The following is a 6,379-nucleotide window of genomic DNA, read 5'->3' as shown; positions in this document are numbered from 1 at the left end:
ACCTTTGTTAAGTTTCTTCTGAGTTGACCTGTCCTTTGGTGAGAGTGCTGCGTTAAGGTCCCCTACCACTATTGTGGTGTTGTCTATTTTTTTCTTCAATTCTGTTAACCATGTATGTATTTTGCAGGTCTATCACTTAGTGCGTAGATGTTAACCAAGATTATGTTTTCTTGATCTAATTACTGTGCATGTTATCATTATTCAGTTGTTGTTCTTGTTGTTGATTGCTGTCGAGTTGAGCACAACTCATAGCGACTTCATGAACAAAAGACCTGAGGCCTTTCTATAACTAAATATCCTTTCTCCCAATTCATAAGAGTTTCCAGAGGCATGTGGTATGTTTTAAAAAGAAAGAAAATGTTGCAGGAACTAGAAGAAAAATCAGTAAAGCTATCAAGACATAGTGGATTAAGTATTGGACTTCTAACTGAAAGATCAGTGGTTTGAACCCACCATCCCCTCTAAGGAATAAAACTGAGGCTGTATGCTCCCATAAAGATGTACAGCCTTGGAAATCCTAAGTGTGTTTACTCTATACCACAGGGTCAATACTGGTTTGATTGTTTTAAGTTATAGTTTGCAAAGCTGCAGACAAAAGAAATGGAAAGTAGAGAAATCTTTATCACTTTTAAAGTAGAGGTTGGGGTAGAGATGGGAATGGAGCAAGAACAAGGCAAAAAAGTTGGTAAAAGGGAAACCTAAGTTTCCTACATCATTCTATGCAGGGCACAGAGAACATGGCAGAAGACAAGGGTCACACACATAGTCCAGCAAAATACAATATTTTTTTTATTGGTTTGTTTACAAAGTTCGTATACATTGTATTTCACACTATTCTTCATTCACATTGTGTTTCATACAATTATTCTCATGCATTATGTTTTATAAAATTAATCACTTTTCTACCTTGCCCATCATTACCCTGTCTTCTCACTTGTATCTTTCCCACACATACCAAACTGTGCAGCCCTGTGGTTTTGTCCCTATCTGTCCTCAGCCCTCTCCCAACCCTTGAGTTCTCACCCATGTTTTACTAGTTATCCATCTATTTTTTATAGTCTTATGCAGTATTTGTCCTTATGAGACTGATTTAATTCACTCAATAGAATGCTCTCCAGTCTCTCCCAAATTATGCAGTATTTTTCAAAATCATTGTTCCTGAGTGCTGCATAGTATTCCATTGTGTCAATATACCACAATTTCTCAACCCATTCAGTTGCAATTGGGCATTTGAGCCGATTCCATTTTGTTGTGATGGTGAATATTGCTGCTATGAACATTGATATAGAAATCTCCATTTGTGTCTCAGTTCTAATTTTCTTGGTATGTATTCCTACCAGCGTAATAGCTGGGTCATATGGAGTTTCTATGATCAACTTTTTGAGGAAATGCCAAACTATCTTCCAGAGTGGTTGCACCATTTTACAATCCCATCAACAGTGTATGAAAATTTTAAAAAACATTCCCACCAAATGTTTTAATGGGCCAAATCTCTCCCTGAAAGACAGAGTATGTGTGACCTGCTTTTTGCTTGAGTACTTTAAAGAGTGAGGCAGCTTTGCTTTCTCATGTAAATTGATAATTAACCAGCTCTGTGAAGCTGTATTGATGTGGAGTGGGGGAGTCAGAAGAAGAAAAAAAAAACAAATCGATCCTTGGAAACTGTTTCCTTCTTCTCATACCTCTTTCCCCACTTTGTTTCCCCGCCCACCTCAAGCCCAGGACCTTCAAACTCCAGCCTAGTCCTTCCTTTCAGACCTTTCAGCTCATTCTTTGTTCTGCCTTCGGGTCCTGGAGGTGTGGGGAAAGAGAAATCTGAAAAATGAAACTTTTCTAGAATAGCCAAGTAACCAACAGCCTGTATTCCATCTAATTTATATCTTCAGTACTTGGAACAATAGTGACTAGCAGAGGTGACAGTGAGTAGGCAGGAAAGCCAGGAAGGAAGGAGAGAGAATAAACAATCAGCATTTTCTGTGTAGTAACCACCAAGGGCACTTTGGTGACTAGTGGTAAGGAGTTGTGCTAACAATCAGAGAGCAGGCAGTTGGAGTCCACTAGCTGCGAGGCAAGAGAGATGAGCAGTCCCCTCACGTGTCATTCAGTCTCTGAAAACCCACTGCAGAATCAGCTACGAGTTGGCTCCTACCCCATGGCAATGAGTTTAGCAGAGTTTTGATCATTGAGGGGGCTGTTCTGATGAAGGGTTTCGCACTGCTAACCAAAAAGTCTAGTGCTTCATATCCTCCAGGCACTCCACAGAAGAAAGCTGGGCAATCTCCCCTTGTTAAGAATTACAGACTCAAAAAACAAGATAAAGGGTCTCCATGGATCAAGATTGAGTCAAAGGCAGTAGTTTGGGTTGTTATGAACCCAGGTGGTAGAGTGTGTAACTCCTAACCAAAAGAATGGCGGTTCCAATCCACTCCTCTTGGGAAAAGATGGGGCAGTTTGCTCCCATGAAGATGATAGCCTTGAAAACCCTCAGGACTGGACACAGTGACCAGTAGGGACAAGATACACTGAAAACTGGGAAAGACAGGGCTCAATAGGTCACCATGTTTTGGGGGGAGTCTTAAAAGATTTTCACCTTTGGTCGAGGGTAGAGGCAGAGGGTAGATGGACGTGTTTCTGACGATTTGGCGCCACAAAACCACCATCTTCACCGACGTCAAGGAGTCGAGCACCGCGTATGAGCTGAAGCGCATCGTTGAAGGCATCTTCAAGCGGCCACTCGACGGGTAGCGTCTGTGCAAGGACGACCAGCTCCTGGAGGCCACCAAGGCGCTGGGAGAGTGTGGCTTTACCGGTCAGATAGCAAGACCCCAGGCTCCGGCCACAGTGGGGCTGACCTTCCGGTCAGATGACACATTGGAGGCCCTCCGCACTGAACCATCCTCCAGCCCGCTGGAGCTGCCGGATGTGATGAAACTACAGGATTCCGAAAGCAGCGCCAATGAACAGGCTGTGCAGGGAAGGTGCTGCCTCCCCCAGTGAAGAGATTTGGGTGTCAGCCGGGGTCTTGACTCTTTCTCACACCCTCTCCCTTAGGACCTCTTGGCTCGAATTTACCCTGGCTGGCAGCCTAGCCCAAATGCCCACTCCTGGCACCTGTTCTTCTAAGCACGCCAGGAGCTCAGGCCACCTGGCGAGGGTGTTGGGGAAGCCCTGCAGCCCACCAGAAGCCAACATTGCCCTCGGCACAGCTTCGTGGCCCGGCCTTGGGGCAGCAGGCCCGTCTGAGAACAAAGAATCAGAGCTGGTTCTATCCAAAATCCCCTGCATAATAAAACAAGTATATAGAAAAAGAGAGAGAGAGAGAGAAAGATTTTTCACCTTTGGCAGGGTCTAGTATTATAATTTTTCTATTACTTTTTAAAAATTTATGTTGCATATTTTCTTCACCTTCTCCCCTTCCTCACCCCACCCCACAATCCACCTCATGTTCCAGATTGTTCTCATACATATAATGCATAATCATATATTTCTTTTAAATAGTTCTTGCCCTCATATGTTCTAATACAGTGCTCGTTATCAGTCCATTATTTCTCCATTCTCTCACCGAACCCCCTCATCCTTCCTATTTCACAGAGGTAGTGTTAAGCTGATGTTAGATGGATCTTGGCTGAAAGCAGGGAATACCAGAGGAATGTCTATCTGTGCTTCATTGACTATGCAAAGGCATTTGACTGTGTAGATCATAACAAACTGTGGCTGACTCTGAGAAGAACGGAAATCCCAGAACACTTGATCGTTCTAATGTGAAACTTATACTTGGACCAGGAGGCATTCGTCAGAACAGAGCAAGGGAACACTGCATGGTTCAAAATTGGGAAGGGCGTACGCCAGGGATGCATCCTATCTCCATACCTCTTCAACCTATATGCAGAACAGATTATCCGGGAGGCTGGGCTCTATGAGGAGAAATGTGGGGTGAGGATTGGTGGACGATTTATCAACAATCTGCGTTATGCAGATGACACAACCCTGCTTGCTGAAACTGAGGAGGACCTGAAGCACCTGCTGCAGAGTGTCAAGGACTGCAGCCTACAATATGGATTGAGGCTCAATGTCAAGAAGACAAAGATTCTCACCACTGGACCAATCGGCAGCATCAGGATGGATGGTGAAGAGATTGAGATTGTACACAGCTTTAGTTTGCTTGGCTCCGTAGTCAACAGTCTTGGCACCAGCAGCCAGGAAATTAACAGGCGCATTGCCATGGGAAAGTCTGCTGTTAGGGACCTCTCCAAAGTGCTGAAGAGCAGTGGTGTCTCTCTGGAGACTAAGGTGCGTCTGATACAGGCCATGGTCTTCGCAATCACCTGTTATGCATCAGAGAGTTGGACAATGACCAAGGAGGATAGAAGGAGAACTGATGCCTTTGAGCTGTGGTGCTGGAGAAGAGTACTGAGAATACCATGGACTGCTAGGAAAACAAACAGATTTGTCCTGGAGAGGGTTAAACCGGGTGGCTCCTTGGAGGCAAGGATTCTGAGGCTCCGTCTAACTTACTTTGGACATGTAGTGAGGAGAGACCGGTCCTTGGAGAGGGACATCATGCTTGGGAGGGTGGAGGGACGGCACAGGAGAGGAAGGCCCTCTATGAGGTGGATTGATTCAGTGACTGGGATAATTGGGATGGGAGTGTCAGAGACAGTGCGATTGGCACAGGACAGAGCGGAGTTTAGGGCTGTTGTACATAGGGTCGCTATGAGTCGCAGGCGACTCGACGGCACATAACAACAACAACAACAACAGTGTTAAGCAGTATTTATCCTTCTGTGACTGAGATATTCCACTCAGCATAATGTCCTCCAGGGTCCCACATTTTGTATAAAGTCTTATGAGATCATTGCTTTTCATTGTTGCCTAATACACCATTATGTGAATGTACTATAGGTTTCTGTCCATTAATTTGTTGATGGGCACTTGTGCTGCTTCCATCCCTTCGCAATTGTGAATAACACAGTGATAAACATGAGTGTACATACGTCTGTTTGAGTCATGGCTCTGGTTTCTTTAGGGTACGTTTCCAGTAGTGGAATTTCTGGGTCAAATGGTATTTCAATTTCCAATCTTTTGAGAAAGCACCAGACCACTTTCCACAGTGGCTGTACCATTTTATACTTCCACCAGGAGTGAGTATGAATTCCATTCTCTCCACAGCCTCGCCAGTGTTTGCTGCTTGCTGCTGTGTTAAATTTTGCTATTGTTGTTGAAGTGAAGTGATATCTCATATTTGTTTTGATTTGCATCTCTCTGATAGCTAAGGATTTTGAACACTTTTTCATGTGTTTGTCATCTGAATGTCATCTTTGGTGTATGCATATGTATGCTTATCAGTTTCTAAGTAAGTCCTACCATTACAAATTCATGTCTTTTAAACTCACAATTTTACTTTTGGCAAGGAAATATGGCATGGTTTGAAATCAGGAAAGGAGTATGTCAGAAATTCATCCTGTCTCCATATCTTTTCAATTTATATGTGGAACAGATCATTTGGGAGGCTGGACTTTATGAGGAGGAATGTGGCATCAAGATTGAAGGAAAGCTCATCAACAACCTGCATTATACAGATAGCTCAACCTTGCTTGTCATAACTGAAGAGGACCTGCGGTATTTACTGCAGAAGGTCACGGACTTGAAGCTCAATATCAAGAAGACAAAGATTTGCACCACTGGGCCAATTTGCAGCACCATGATAGATGCAGAAGACATTGAAATTGTTTGAAATTTCAGCTACTTGGTTCAATCAACCCTTTTGGCACCAGCGGTAAGGAAATCAAAAGACAAATTATATTGGGAAAATCTGCTGTCAGGTACTTCTCCAGAGTGCTAAAGAGCACTGATGTCAGGCTTAAAGACTAAGGTTCACTTGATCCAGGCTATGATCTTCACAATTATTTGCTATGCATCAGAAAGCTGGACAATGGGAAAGGGTGTTAGAAGAATCATCAAAGCCTTTGAGTTGTGTGATGGAAAAGAGTATTGAACATACCATGGACTTCCAAACAGGTTTGTCCAGGAGAGGATGAAACCAACTTGCTCCTTGGAGGCAAGGATTTTGAAGCTCTGTCTCACATACTTTGGGCACTTTTTTAGGAGGGACCAGTCCTTGGAGAAGGATATCACGCTTGGGAGGATGGAGAGACAGCCCAAGAAAGGAAGACCCCAGAATAGATGGACTGACACAATAACTGGCATAATGTGAGTAGGTGTGTCGGAGACAGTGAGACTGGCTCATGATAGGGCAGGGCTCAGAGCTATTGTGCATGAGGTCACTCTTAATTGCAGGTGACTCAATGGCACCTAACAACAACAATGTTTTTTTTACTACATTTGGTGGCTAAGTGTCAATACAGCCATGATTCTCAGT

General features: G+C 43.8%; 1 pseudogene; it reads left to right on the top strand.

Moving 5' to 3' along the window:
* The first annotated feature begins 2,619 nt into the window (after positions 1 to 2,619).
* LOC102854725 lies at positions 2,620 to 2,997 on the top strand (annotated as a pseudogene).
* Positions 2,998 to 6,379: the final 3,382 nt, after the last annotated feature.

This window comes from Elephantulus edwardii, unplaced genomic scaffold, assembly GCF_000299155.1.
Source record: "Elephantulus edwardii isolate Elephantulus edwardi_28Jun2011 unplaced genomic scaffold, EleEdw1.0 scaffold00134, whole genome shotgun sequence".
Classification (NCBI taxonomy): Eukaryota; Metazoa; Chordata; class Mammalia; order Macroscelidea; family Macroscelididae; genus Elephantulus; species Elephantulus edwardii.
Note: the sequence above shows the minus strand (reverse complement) of the source record. Positions and strands in the feature narration are given on the sequence as shown.